The sequence below is a fragment of the Sus scrofa genome, chromosome 14, assembly GCF_054392235.1.
Source record: "Sus scrofa isolate SSC_HxYL_T2T_F1_AM1 chromosome 14, Sscrofa_HxYL_maternal_Yorkshire_Landrace_v2.0, whole genome shotgun sequence".
Classification (NCBI taxonomy): domain Eukaryota; kingdom Metazoa; phylum Chordata; class Mammalia; order Artiodactyla; family Suidae; genus Sus; species Sus scrofa.
In genome coordinates, this window is record NC_139396.1 from 84139391 (window position 1) to 84154943 (window position 15553).

A 15553-nucleotide genomic window follows, 5' to 3' on the forward strand; every position below is an offset into this window, starting at 1 on the left:
TTCCCTTGCAGTGGACTGCTGGTGCTTGTTACTAGATGCAGGGTTCATGGCAGGGTAGAGGGTGAGTTGATATTCTTCCTTCTCCTCCATCCTCAGTTTTAGGTAGGCCCTCTGTGCCTAAGCCTCAGGAGAGGTGCTCTCTCAGTGTTTCTGCCCTCTCATAACTTTTAACTATTTTTGAAATATGCATGATTAATTTTAATAGTATCTTGTTCCTTCAGCATACTTTTGATCAATTCTCTTATATCTTTAAGCATAAATAGTCTATGTGGGGAGTTCCCTCGTGGTCTAGTGATTAGGACTTGGCACTTTCACCACTGTAGCCCGGGTTCAGTCCCTGCTCTGGGAACTAAGATCCCACATGAAGCCATGGCAAAAACAAAAACAAGTAAATACTCTATCTCAATTTTTGTCAATTATTATAATATATGCCTTTTTTGGTGGTCTTTTTCTGTAACATTATTTCTATTATTCCTCACTCTCATAGCTTTGCCTCTCATATCTTTAGTGATTTTTGATCATGAGCTCATGTTTATAGGAATTTGATGAGATTTTATGAAATTTCTTTGAAGACATGTTTAAAGTCCTTTACTCCAGAGAATATTTGTCTATCTGCCTGGGAGCATGGCCTTAGCATAAATTTTCAACTAATCTGTTCTGTTTGTGAATTCTGTCACTAAGGGTGCATGAACATAGACTGGTGTTTAAGAATTCTCAGGGGAGACTTTTCCTCATTCCATCAAGAAAAAAACCAGGCACTCATCTCCATGGTCTGTCATTAAGAGGAAGTTTTATTTTATTTCAGCCTCTGGGGCTGTATGTGAGTGTTTTCGGTAGGAGCTTTATTTTCTATTCCCTAATCACGGTGTGTTAAAATCCAGGCTAAAGGCTACCAGGTAATAGCAGACATTTCTGTGGCAAATGCTGACTCCAGTCTTCGCTTAGCTTCTTTCTTTATCATTTCTGATCTCTAAAGAATTTCCTTACCTTCCAAAGTACATTTTTATTTTTTAAGATATTTTCTACTTACATGGCTTTATCTGAATATCCGAATTGCCCTTGTGCTGGAAGTGCAAGTTCTGTGTGCTGTCTTCTCATACCTCTTGCTGTAGTTGGTAAATTGTGTCATAATCATGTGTTTTTGAATCCCTGGCCAAGCACAGGGAAGGTGGGAGGAAGTGGTATAAAGACTTTCATTCCGTTTATATCCTGGTGTATTTGAGCTGGAAATATATCACCAGTATTTATTAGCTATGTGAGCTGGAAATATATCATCAATATTTATTACCTAGTTTTTGAATCTCTTTCTTCACCTGTTAAATGGGGATAGTAATGCCTACCTTTTATAGGACTAAAGACAGCGTTCAACAAAGCAGCCTACAGAAAACCTCCCACCTGGCCTGTCCTATGTGAGGCATTCAAATGTTAATATCATGCTTCCTCTCAAATACCCAGTGGATTCTTCAAGTATACACTTGTTTTTCCCTTGTGTCCTCCTCTGCGAGGAATTTTAAATAAGACTGTAAAAATATCTCAGCCATTTGCTCCTGTTTAACCTGTCTTCTCTATTTGAGAAACTCCTTTGACAAATATATTGGAAGTGATAGCTTATTCTGCCTTTTCAGTAATGAACTAGAAAGAAAGGTTCACAATTAGGCCAGATGGAAAAATCTCAATTCAGCGCAGCGTGACAGTTTCAAAGAACGCATAGCACAGATGACTACTTACCAAACTCGGATATTATTTTTTAACTAATTGCTGTGAGTTTTGTACCTCTCTGCATGCTACACAAGATACAGAAGAAACTACCCCTTTATTCTCTTTTGCCTTCTAGTTCTTTAAAAGTTAACTCACAAAGAATAACATTGAAATTTAGTCTAAATATGCAATTTCTCATTTGCAATTAATGATACTTCTTTGCCAGACTGTGTTATTATGAGATCACCATAATGATTTTTTTTTTTGTAGTGAAGATATGAGGCGTTTGAGGGAATTTTATGAAGTCACTTCTCACTTGTTCACTGTAATAATGTGAAAAATAAAAAGTGGGAGTCTCAAATACTGCATTTTTAGGAAGGAGTTTTAATTTCTTCATGATTTTTTTTTCCTTTAAAAATCAGATGTGTTATCAAGTATCCAAGCTTTTAAGTACTCTTTTGGGGTAGGAGAGCTGTGGCTTTGACTACCTTTTTATGGAATGGGTGAGGAAGAGTGAAATTGGATCAAGGCAAGGAAGACAGAGTATAGAGGGGGATAGAAGTTGGGGAAGAAAGAAGCTGGGCATCCATCATCAGTCCCTGAAAAACCAAGTTCATCTTTTAGCGCAGTGGAAATGTTTAGTTGTCTTTTTCTTTTGCATGTGAGAGAATAGGGTGTCAGGTGACTTAGAGATAAATATATAGGATTTATAAGCGAGGTAAAAGCAAAGCCAGGACCAAGGATGCTCCAAACTCAGCTCTGTGATCCAAGCAAGCCCTTTAATCTCTTTAAACTTCCTTTTTAAGTGTCAAAGGGGAATCACGCCTGTGTTGTAATAGTATACGGATGAAGTGGAGCTTGTGTGTGTGTGTTTATGAAGTGCTGATGTATACCAGGTGCTCCATAAATGTTTTTGACCTTTGTCTCATCTTGACTTACTATAAAGCACGTTTTTTTGGTGAACATAGTAAATAGAAAACTGGCACTAAACCCAGAATTAAATATTTTATGGTCGTCCACTTGTTAACAGAACGCACAGGATGCAGACTAGAAGTAAAACTTCTTTTGGAAGATTCCAGGAATCATTTGAGCTTGAGAAAATGGAGTTTCCTATCATCTTTAGATGCTCTGATTTCAGTCAGTGCATATTTTTGCCTAGGGCCAGGTACACCAATTTATACAAAAAGCCTTTTTGAAGACTTTTCCTTGCTTTTTCTTCTGTGAATTCCTCTTGTTGTGGGCTTTTGATCTTCACCGAATGACCTTATAAAAGAAAGGGAAAATATCAATAAAGTTTAAAACTTAAACTTTCTGCTCAGTTTTTTTTCCAGATGAATTCAAAGTGTTCTGAATCTCTCCTTTAGGTCTGACCCTCGCGGAAAAAAAAAAAAAAACAACTCAGAATTTTTCTTTGGCACAGCAGCCTGCAGGCCAGTAGTCACATTTGAGCTTTACATTACTTCATTTGCCCTTTCAATGAACACACATTCCAAGGACTGCATCAGTTTAGGTGGATGGTGTGTGTAGCTTGACATTCTCTTATTTGGGGAAACGCAGTTTTATCGATGACATTGAGTTCTGGTGTTTGTTGACCCCATTTATTGAAAGCATTTTGCTTTGGGCCAGTTACAGTATGCAAACCAGAGCCCATCAACTTGTAAAACAAAATTTCTCTTCCCTCTTTGAAACTGTTTGGGTAAACCAAGTTCATTATTTTTCCTGATCAGACCAAAGAAGAATTTAGAAACTGAGGACTTGGGACCAGCCTTGTGCTCACTTAGCTATTTTTAATTTCTTTTCAACAATGGGGTTCTAAGAAGAGATAGTGTCTAGATGTTTACTTGAGGGATTAATAAACCTTTCTTTTGGAGTTTAAAAGGACTGTAAAAAGGTTTATAACAGGAAAAGTCCAAGCTGATTGCATGTATGGTGCGGAAAGCCACTTGTCTTAAAGTATTCACCAGACCATATGTTAAAAACTACACTGCTGAAAATGAGCAGTAAATGAGCAGTGTGTATGAATATGTATAATTAAAATACTTGCCCTCATAAATGAAAACTCTTTTCATATACAGCATCTATAGTAGAGCTTGCCACATGATAAGCTCTCTCTAAGGATTGGTTGAATAAATGAGAGTGGATCTCGAGCACTTTAATTCGTTGTTGGTTTTGAAGATACAGTTTAATTAAGAGTTTGAATTCAAAGGATGATTTGAGCTAGGGCTCAAGTTGTGGCTTGTGGTCCATTCAAGTCAGTATCATCACTAGGTCTCCAGAGAAGAGCCTAGGAGAGGTTAGTTCCTTGAGGAAGGATTTTTCCTTTGCCTCACTCTCTCCCTGCTACTTCAAGAAAGAGGAAATGCTTTCACTGTCAGTCACTCAGGCTTTGACCAGCATGGGGTTGGTCCTGATGTTAGGCAGAAAGGCTTCCATCAGTGACAGCCTCCCCACGCATGCCAGCTTCTCCTTCACTCTGTCTACCATCCTGGAAGCGGATGCACAGCTTCAACTGATGACGTCATTCCTATGGCTAAATAGGATCTACTACAATCCCTTCAATGGGTTGGAACCCAGAGGGACCTTGGGGCATTAGGAAACTCAGTGTGGCAGCTGAGCACCTGTAGCTTCCAGAACCTATGAGGAGTTCCTGGATATGGGTCAGGCACCTGCAGGTCTCATGGCTTATGTCAGCAGTACAGGTCCATCCAATACAATAAGCCCGTGTGAGTGGTCAGCATCTGTAACCCAGACATCATCTTTTTCCCTTTGGATGAACAGAATTTCTCGCTTATCTTCAGCCCTTTCATCTAAATAGATGGCCATCTGGCACAGGTCCAGGCTCGATAGGCTGAACCTTCTGGTGCCCTGAGACTTTCTGTTTGTTGTCAGTGCCTTCAGCTTCTCCCTGTCAGCAGAAAGAGAGAAGCATGCCCCATTCAAGATGATACTTCTGCTGGGCCAAACTGTCTTTCTACTTATGATGAATGACTTGTTCCTGGACACCGGTATGCCCCAGTGTCTGCTTTGCCTTGTCTGTCTCTAGTGGAGCAGGTCAGCCTGCTGGAGACCATGTTTATCACCTGTTTGCTGTATGTGGCCCACTCCCATCCCTCGGTGGCTCCATTCTCTGCTTCACTACTGCACTGGCTTAAGGAAATGCTGCCCCCACTGCACCCCAGAAAGGAAATAATGGTTGAGACCCCCCACGCACCTGGCTGGCCTGAAAGCACCAGTGGAATTGATGGGGAAGATGTCAGGTACCAGAGAGGCAGAGTTAAATGGATGCCCTGCCTCAGCAAGAGCACACAGGGATGCGAAACTCAGGCAGCACTTGGTGGGCCTGTGGGTACTGTTCAGCCACACGATGGGTACCCTGCTCTCTCACCACTACCTGCTCTTCTCAGCCTCCTGCATCATCACGGTCATTGTCCTCTGGAACACCTTGGCAGATGCCCACTGCAAACTCTAGTCTGAAGCTTCTCTTGCCTCCAGAAACAGGTCCAGCTCTCCTGCCCTTCCAACTCCCAGCCCCCGGCCCTGGCATCCACCTTATTTTTAACCCAGTTCTGTGCCATTTCACACTAGACCTGGACAGTTCTCTCTGCCCTCCGAAAGTTATGTGCTTGCCCCTCCATGCCATCAGCTCCCCTCTGCCAGTCCTTGAAGTTCTTCCTCAGGATTCAAGTTTCTGGTATACTTCTTTGGTTGAATCATCCCCAGTAAATCCCTTTGCCCGGGGCAGAAAGGGACAATTTGACTTTCTTTTTTTTTTTGAAGAGAAATTTTTAGTAAAATGTTAATTAAGCCTTTAATACTTTTATGGTTGCTAATTTTGGCAAAGAATGACCTACGAGTTTTCTTTAAGTAAAACACTTGTGTTTACTAGTGATTTTAAGGACATAGTTTTCCTAGGGAAACATTAAAAAATACATTAATGAGTAACATAATGTGACATTTGGTATGCCAGTGATAGTTATCTCTTTGTCAGATAGGCCCTGAAGAGCTATCAATGTGTGAAAATAAGGAAACAGTATCCAGAACTTCCCTTGTGACACAGGAGGTTATGGATCCAGCATTGTCACTGCAGTGACTCAGGTTGCCGGTGTGGCGTGGGTTTGGTTTCTGGCCTGGGAACTTCAATATGCCACTGGTGTAGCCAAAAAAGTATCCATTAAAATGTTACATAATTCAGAATGACCATTATTTTCCCTGTATTGGCTGGATCTTTCCTCCCGCCCCCCCCCCCCCCGAATTATCATGGTTTCATTGCTTAAAATGCATTAAAATTTTCTACTTAACTCTTTTTCTGCAAAGTCCATATCTTGGGCCCTTGATGATTTCAAATGGCATAAAATATTAATTTTCTTGGTGACGAGTTGGTTACAAATTCCTTGGTAGTAAGCATTCATGGACTCACAATTAAAAGTGAAGATGGGAAGGAAAGTCAGGAAGAAGAATGCGTGTGCCTGTATTGTAAAATATTAGCTAATGCTTTTAAAGAAGTGTCATTTGGTTACTTAAGGCTTTTCTACCATTTTATTATAAACATACAAAAATGTTGGAGTTCCCTTCATGGCTCAGTGGTTAACAAACCCGACTAGGATCCATGAGGATGTGAGTCCGATCCCTGGCCTCGCTCAGTGGGTTAAGGATCCCGCGTTGCCGTGAGCTGTGGTGTAGGTTGGCAGCTGTAGCTCTGATTTGACTCCTAGCCTGGGAACTTCCATATGCCGTGGGTGCGGCCCTAAAAAGCAAAAAGAAGACAAAGCAAAAAACCCCCAAAATGTTGAAAGGATCATGCAAGGACAGTCATATGCTCACTACTTATATTCCCTGTTCTGTGCAATAGGACCTCATTGTGTATCCATTCTAAATGTAATAGTTTGCATCTACTAACCTCAAACTCCTCATCCATCCCACTCCCTCCCCCTCTCCCTTGGCAACCATAAGTCTGTTCTCCATGTCTGTGGGTCTGTCTGTTTTGTAGATAGGTTCATTTGTGCTGTATTTTAGGTTCCATTGATAAGTGATATCACACGGTATTTGTCTTTCTCTTTCTGACTTCCTTCACTTAGTATGATAATCTCTAGTTGCATCTTCCGTGTGTTCTTTTAAATGCAAAATGGAGTCATCTTCCTTCGAAGCTTAAAACCCTTCATTGCCTTCTCAGTGCCTGTAGAATAAGATCTAAACTCCTGACTGTGGCTTTCCGGGCTTCGTATGAGTTGGCCCTTCCCTCTCCACTGCACATGTTGCCACTTTCTCCTCCCAGGCTCGTCTTCTTTTGGCTCCTTTAACACTGAGTTCCCTCTTGCTTCAGAGCCTTTGTGCTGTATTGTGCTCTCTGCCTGTAATGTTCTTTATATATTCTTAACATCCCTCAGATCTTAGCTAAAATGACCCTTAGAGATAGTCCCAGACAATACAAAATATAGACCCTCTTATTTTTCTGATGCTTGCTCAGTGGGTTAAGGATCCAATGCTGCTGTGAGCTGTGGTGTAGGTCACAGATGTGGCTTGGATCCCACATGCTGTGGCTGTGGCGTAGGCCCGTGGCTACAGCTCTGATTTGACCCCCAGCCTGGCAACCTCCATGTGCTGTGAGTGCGGCCCTAAAAAAAAAAAAAAGATTCCTTTCACTTCTTTCTCCATTTCTCACTATTTGTTTTGTTATTTATTTTTATATATTAAAAAAACTTGTTCATGTTCCCCAGTAGATCATAAATGTGATCAGGGAACTGTTTAAGTTGTTTAACGCAAAGGCTGGCACATATTTGGCATGCAGTAAATATTTGTAAGTGGATGAAAGCTGATCCCTCTCCTGGGCATGATCTGTGTTTTACCCCCTTTGATGGCTCACTTTTTAAAGATTGCCTTCCCTGATTAATAGACTGCATGACATCTATTAGATGGTATCATTGCACCTTTGAAGTTTCTTTCATGAAAATTCTTACTCTTTGTAATTATATGCGGGTAAGTGTTGTTGAGTTGTTTCCCTGACTACTGTTAGCCTCATGAGAGCAGTGGTCATAGCTATTTTCGTCTATCATTGTTTCCCATCAGTTGAGAAGAGTGTCCACACTCATCTTATTTCATAAGTGAATTCATAGTGGTGAAGTTAGACCTTGTGCTGTCTGGTGGACCTTTCATGATGTTATAGTTATATACCATTTTATCAGATGTGACGAGGTGTTGGAAGTTGAGGATGTGTTGAGAGAAAGTTAATTTATTGAAACTAGCATTTGGAAAGTGTGACGATTTTTAATTGGACTCTCCTTAGTTGTTAAGAAGTTAAAAATCCACAAGGGAAAACCTGTTTTGAAACTTTGACTCTAAGAATCACATAAAGGCATCTGAAATACTGCCAGATGCAATTCTGCATTGTTGAGGATTAATGAAATCATGGTCCATCTGCCTGTTTGTCTTTCCAAGTCTCCCTTGTGACATCATTAGTGAGCTTAAGCTTCCAGAGCAGCTTCTTTGGAAATTTTCATCATCAATTAAATTCATTTTTGAAACGTGTCAATTCTTTGAATATTACTCATAACTTTTTATGGTCTCCACACATTTTCCTATATCAGAAAGATTTAAAATTACTTTTGCAGAAAAACACATTTGGGAATACAGTAGATATTTTCTACCTTGCTGTACAAATTTGGTGGGGTAACACGTTATTTTTCTGACATCTTCTTGGAATAATTTCCACCATTAATTCAGGAAAGCCTAGTGGTTTTAAAAATCCTATCATGTGCAAGGGGATTTGCATGTAACTTTGTGTTAATTGGCCTCATTTTCCAGCAGCTTTTAGCCCTGGGCCTCTCCCCCCACATACCCTAGACCAAAAGTCAGGTGCTGGGCTATAAAGCTGTCTGTTCATTCCTTCTTCCTAAGATCAAAGTCTAGATAGTTAGAAAATGCCTGGGGCACCAGCTCTTCTGATTCTGGTAGAAGCACTGTTTACTTACTCTTTTGAGTCTTACCACATTCCTGATATTTTCCTCTTAACCCATTTCAGGTAAACAGAAAATAAATGGATAATCTACAGGTTGTATTTGACATACAAGCCTGTCTAATTTAGGCCACATCGTATTCATGCAAATAGTGATGTTGATGTAAATTATGTGTCTGCCAACATTTTAAAATGAAGGAGACTTTGCCTACTAATCGAATTTGGTAGCTTTTGTTGAAGAATCTAGAGCCTGACTACTTAGGCCAGCTCTTGCATATGCTGATTGGAGCTGGAAATAGATAGCAGCCTTGGGTGGGAAGGCTCCTATTTGGCACACTGCTCCCTGTTACTTCCCTGACACCAAGGACAAGTGTCAGTTACCCTTCATCCTTGTTGTTTGGTTGGTTTTCTTAAAATGGATTAAAATAATTCTTGTAACCCTCTCTATCAGTCTAGAGGAAGTGTGAGTGAGTGGGGACAGTGCGTTCTGAGAAAATGCGAGAAGGTATGTTTGGGGAAATGACTAACTTTTGTGTGTCTGTTTTTTTTTTCTTTTGTGGAATGTATATTTGAATTAAAAGCATGCACTTTGCCCATTCATTCTTTTTTTGTCTTTTCTAGAGCCACACCCATGGCATATGGAGGTTCCCAGGCTAGAGGTCTAATTGGTGCTGGCCTACGCCATAGCCACAGTAACGCAGGATCCAAGCCATGTCTGCAACCTACACCACAGCTCATGGCAATGCTGGATCCTTAACCCACTGAGAAAGGCCAGGGATCGAACCTGCAACTTCATGGTTCCTAGTTGGATTTGCTAACCACTGAGCTCCATTTTTTTTTTTTTTTTAAATTCATTCAATCTTAACAGTTCTCTGCCTGGCTCCTATGGACATTTGAGTCAGGGACTTGTGATTAGATTTATGATCCCATAAAAAGAAAGTGATTCCACCTTTGGGTCCTTGAAAGGAGAATATATTGATCTCCTAAGAGCTTGCAACTCTCTTGCAAATGAAATTCCCAGGTATCTTCTCTATGGCTTATCAAGAGGGTGACTGTTACTGGCTTTCCCAACAATTAGGCCTTCAGGACCTGGTAAGTTCAGTATAAGTAAAACAGACTTTGCCCTGGGGTTGTATATATATTCTAAGAAGGGGATTGCACCATTTAATTAATTAATTTTTCTGTTCTTATTTTTATTTTTTTAAAATTTTTTAAAGTTAATTGAAGTATAGTTGATTTACAATGTTGTGATAATTTCTTCTGTATAACAAAGTGATTCAGTTATAAATGTACACACATATCCATTCTCTTTCAGATTCTTTTCCCACATAGACCATCACAGAATATTGGCTAGAGTTCCCTGTGCTATACCATAGGAACCCACTGGCCAGTCATTCTATATACCATGGTGTGCATATGCCAGTCCCCTACCACCTGTTCCCTTGGTCACCATAAGTTTGTTTTCAAAGTGCACGAGTCTGTTCCTGTCCTGAAAATAGGTTCATTTGTATCTTTTTTAAAGATTCCACATATAAGTGGTATCATAAAACGTTTATCTTTCACTGGGATTGAACCATTTTAAAAACAGTAATGTCACATAATCGGCAAAAGAGAAATAACACAGCAGCTCAGAGGAGGGAAAGACTATATCTGTGATGTATCTGATTGAGGGGATCTTGACGTTGGGCTTTTATCTTCATGTTGAGCAACAGGTAGAAAATCAGTAGGAGACCATGAGACCATAGAACATTTTGAATAAAGGGAAAAAAATGGAAAAGACAGTGGATAAATGTGGATAAGACAGTGGCTAGTGGTGTTGATGAAAGTAGAGGAGCCTGAAGAAGGGTAAAACCAAAACGGTGGGCTTGGTTATGGACAGTCTTAAATGTTAGGTCAAGAAGTCTGTGCCTAGCTTAAAGGATAATGAATAAGCACTGGCAGGCTTTTGGATTTGGGGAGGGCCATATCAGAGCTTAGGACTTGAAGCAGAAAAAGGTGGAAGTGAAACCCATTGAGGAAGGTTCAGGAGGGGCAGTGATCTGGATGGAAACTTGTCTGAGATTCTGATTTGGAGACACAAAATCTCCAGATCTGAGACACAGATTTGGAGAGAGCATCCCTGGGTCTATGCCACTTATGAATATGGTAGTGTGTGGGGGATGGGGGTTGGTGAGGGTGAAGCTGTAGGAGGAGGGTAGGGATAAGGCTTTGAACAGAAGGAGCAAAGTACAGATGTCGGAAGGAGGACCAAAGGTAGCTTTCAGTTTCATGTAGCCGGCTGGCTCTAACACTATGAACATGTTTGGGCTTAAATGACTGAAGAGTGGAGAAGGAAAATGCGCTCTAGGAATGGTTGATCAGGAAGCTTCATGACGTCATTCAAGGTTCAGATGTTCTCTTGGCTCTGCCTCCCACCCCACGGCTTTATCTGGAAGCTGATCCTCATCATGGCGATGGGGGGCAGAGGAATAGGGCTCATTTGTTTTCGTTCACATCTAGTGGGAGAGAGAAAACCTTTCCAGACATTCTCTTATGAAGCCAGAAAGCTTCATTCTTAAAAGCTTCCATTAGTCTCCTCCCACTTGTCTTTGGCTCAAATTGGATGACATGCCTGACTAGTCTTATTAATTGTGGCAAAATAACAAAATTTATCACCTTAACCTTTTTTTGAGGTGATATTGATTTATAGCCTTATGTAAGTTTCATGTGTACAGCCTTACACTTTGACCTCTGTATATGGTACAGCATGCTCACCATCAAGTGTTTAATTTTTCTAGGAGTTGTCCTGTGGCTCAGTGGGTTAGGAACTTCTGCATGCTGCAGGTGTGGCCAAAAAAAAAAAAAAAGTTTAACTTTTCCATCACTACGCAAATGACCCTCTGTAGCATTTTACCATCCCCCTACTCTCTTTGCTTCTGATAACCACTAATCTATTCTTTGTATCTGTGGTGGGTTTTTTGGCTTAGATTGGTTTATTTTGTTTTTGTCTTTTTTATGTTCCGCACGTAAGTAAAATCTTAGCATATTTGTCTTTCTTTATCTGACTTATTTCACTTGGGATAATACCCTCAAGCTCCATCAGATACATCACAGATATAGTCTTTCCCTCCTCTGAGCTGCTGTGTTATTTCTCTTTTGCCGATTATGTGACATTACTGTTTTTAAAATGGTTCAATCCCAGTGAAAGATAAACATTTTATGATACCACTTATATGTGGAATCTTTAAAAAAGATACAAATGAACCTATTTTCAGGACAGGAACAGACTCGTGCACTTTGAAAACAAACTTATGGTGACCAAGGGAACAGGTGGTAGGGGACTGGCATATGCACACCATGGTATATAGAATGACTGGCCAGTGGGTTCCTATGGTATAGCACAGGGAACTCTAGCCAATATTCTGTGATGGTCTATGTGGGAAAAGAATCTGAAAGAGAATGGATATGTGTGTACATTTATAACTGAATCACTTTGTTGTTTTTGGTTTGCTGTTATTTTATCGAGGATTTTTACATCTGTATTCATATTGAATATAAGCATCTATATATCTGTATTGATATTGAATATAGCATCTATATATTCAATATGAATATATTTGCAGCTACAGTCATACAGATATTGGCCTGTAATTTTCTTTTGTGTGTGTTGTATTTATCTGCTTTGCTATCAGGGTAATATTGACCTTGTAAAATGAATTAGGAAGCATTCCCTCCTCTGGAATGAGTTTTTTGGAAGAGTTTGAGAAGGACAGGTTTTAAATTTCCATTGATTGTTTAGTAAAATTCACCTGTGAAGCTATCTGGTCTTGTTTTTTTTGTTTTGGGGGAGGTTTCTGATTACTGTTTTTAATCTCCTTACTAGTGATTGATCTTTTCAAATTTTCCTTTTCTTCATAATTTGGTCTTCAAAGGGTGTATGATTCTAAGAATTTATCCATTTCTTCTAGGTTGTCCAATTTGTTGGCATATAGCTTTGCATAGTATTCTCTTACAATCCTTTGTATTTCTGTGGTATCTGTTGCAATTTATCCTCTTTTGTTTCTGATTTCATTTACCAGAAACTCTCTTTCTTACTGTAGTTAAAGGTTTGTTAATTTTGTTTATCTTTTCAAATAACCAGCTTTTAGTTTCATTGATCATTTATATTGTCTTTTTAGTCTCTATTTCATTTATTTCTGCTCTGATACTTATTATTTCTATCCTAATTCTGGGCTTTATTTTTTTCTAGTTCCTTTAGGTATAAGATCAGATGGTTTATTTGTGATATTTTCTGTTTGTTTTTTGAGGTGAGTCTGTATTACAGTAAACTTCCCTCTCTTAGTTCCTCTTTGCTACATCCCATAGATTTTGGTATTTTCATTTTCATTTGTCTTCAGGTGTTTTTTGATTTTCCCTTTGGTTTCTTCATTGATGCAGTATTTATTCAGTAGCATGTTGTTTAGTCTCCACACATTTGTGATTTTTCCAGCTTTTTTCTTATAGTTGATTTCTGGTTTCATGGCATTGTGACTGGGAAAAAATGCTGATGTGACTTTAGTCTTCTATATTTACTAATATTTGTTTTATGTCCCAACATACGGTCTGCCCTTGAGAATATGCACTTGAGATGAATGTGTATTCTGCTGCATTTGTGTAAAATGGTCTGTATAAATCTATTAAATCCATCAGGTCTAATGTTTTATCTAAGGTTGCTGTTCTCTTGTTGACTTTCTGTCAAGTTGACCTATCCCTTGCTGGAAATTGAGTATTAACGTTCCCCTAGTGTTATTGCATTGCTGTCAGTTTCCCCCTTTAGGTCTGCTAATAATTGTTTTCTATGTTTTGGTGCTCCTAAGTTAGGTTCATATATATGAATAACTGTTATATCATTTTGATAGATTGTCACCCCTTTCATTATATAATGTCCAGCTTTGTCTCTTGTTGCCCTTTTTGGCTTGAAGTCTGTTTTGTCTGATAAGAATATGACTATATTCTCTTTCTTTTGGTTGCCATTTGCTCGGAGTATCATTGTTCACTCCTTTACTTTGAGTCTGTGTTTGTCTTTAGAGTTGAGATGATTCTCCTGGAGGCAGCATGTTGTTGGATTTTTTTAAATCCGGCCAGTCACTTGTGTCTTTGGATTGGTGAAATCAATCCATTTACATTTAGGGTGATTATTGATAAGTGAGGACATAGTCCTTCCATTTCATCTTTTGTTTTTTGGTTTTCTCTCTTTTTCTCTTTTCCCTTGTGTTTCTCTCTGCCATTTTAGTTTGGCAGTTTTCTATAATGTTTTTCTCAGCTCTCTCTTTTATGTTTCATGTCTCTAGATTTATTTTTGTGGTTACCATGAGATTTGCATAAAACCTTCCAAAGCTAAAATAGTTCCTTTTATGCTGATAGTATTTTATCTTCACTTATCTCTATGGGTTCTGTTCCTTTCCTGTTCCTCTTTTATGTTTTTGTTGTTTCAAGTTACTTTTTTTATGTTGTGAGTTTGTTACCAAATTGAATTGTAGCTGTAGTTGGGGCTTTTTAAAAAATTGCTTTTTTCCTTTCACCATTATGTTATAATTGTTTAACAACCTACTTTGACATAGAGTTGAATTTTTCTGATTTTTCCTGTCTGATTATCATCTTACTCAGTTTTATGTACTTTTGCCTTTTCTTTTCAGGTGCAAGAGCTCCTTTCAACATTTCTTGTAAGGCAGGTCTTGGGGTAATGAACTTCCTCAAAGTATGTTTGCTGGGAAAGCCTTTATTTCTGCTAAAAATCTGAAGGATAACTGCTGGATAGAATATTCTTGACTGACAGTATTTTATCTTTGAATGCTTTGAGTATGTCTTTCTACTTTCTCCTGTAGAATTTCTGCAGAGAAATCTGCTAGCCTAATGGGGGTTCTTGGTATGTTATTATCTTTTTCCCCTGGCTGCCTTTATAGCTCATTCTTTTTCATTGACTTTTGGCAGTTTTAATATAATGTCTTTTAGTGAAGGTCTTTTTGAATCAAGAGAATACATATTCTCTTGGCTTCTTTGACTTACATATTCAGTTTCTTCCTCAGGTTTGGAAAGTTCTCAGCTATTATTTCTTTATAGCTTCCTTTTCTCTCTTCTCCTTCTGGAAAATCCATTATCCTTATCTGCCTTTCCAGCATATCTTGCCCTTCCTAATGGAGTCAGATAATTTTTTAGAATTTCCTCCTTTTATAAAAAATATCATAGCTCTCTCTTCTACCTGAGTTACTTCTAGATTTCTGTATTCAAGCTCACTAATTCTGTTTTCCATATGGTCAGCTCTGCTTCCAGTGCTTTCTCATGCATTAAAAAAAATCTTGTTTATTGAGTTCTTCAGCTCCAGAATTTGTTTGCTTCTTCAGAATTTTATAATTTCAATCTTTTTGGCAAAGTATTGTTTCTATTCATTAATTTTATTCCTGAGCTCATTGAACTGCTTTTCTGAGTTACCTTATAGCTCATTGAGTTTCTTCATGATAGCTGTTTTGAACTCTCTGTCATTTAGATTGCAGTATTCCATTACATTAAGTTTGATTTCTGGAAAATTGTCTTTTTTTGTGTGTTTGTGATAGTGTTACCATGGTTTTTCATGGTGCTTGGTGAGTTTTTCCTTTGCTGCTGCATTTGAAGTAGCAAATACCTTTCTTCTTTAGGTAAAGCTTTTATCATTTGATTCTAACAATTCAACAGATTGGTGATTAGAGTCTTTTCTTTTGGTTTTCAGTAGGTGGCACTATATCACAAGTTTTGGATTCTCTTACCTGAGCTGCCCCTGGCTCTGAGAATGGGCACTTTTCATCCTCCACTGCCTCTCTGTTAGATGTGATGCCTCGTGCCCTCATTGTCATTGTTCATGCCTCTTGGGTGGTTGTTGCCTTGCTGCTGCTAGTGTTGCTGCCAGGAACACTG

The 15553-nt window shown here is 39.0% G+C and overlaps 1 protein-coding gene and 1 pseudogene across 24 annotated transcripts in view; both read left to right on the plus strand.

The window, feature by feature from the left end:
• Positions 1-15553, plus strand: part of BICC1 (BicC family RNA binding protein 1) — a 335849-nt gene that overhangs the window by 163548 nt on the left and 156748 nt on the right. The window lies entirely within an intron of this gene.
• LOC146396828 (5-hydroxytryptamine receptor 3C pseudogene) lies at positions 370-5303 on the plus strand (annotated as a pseudogene).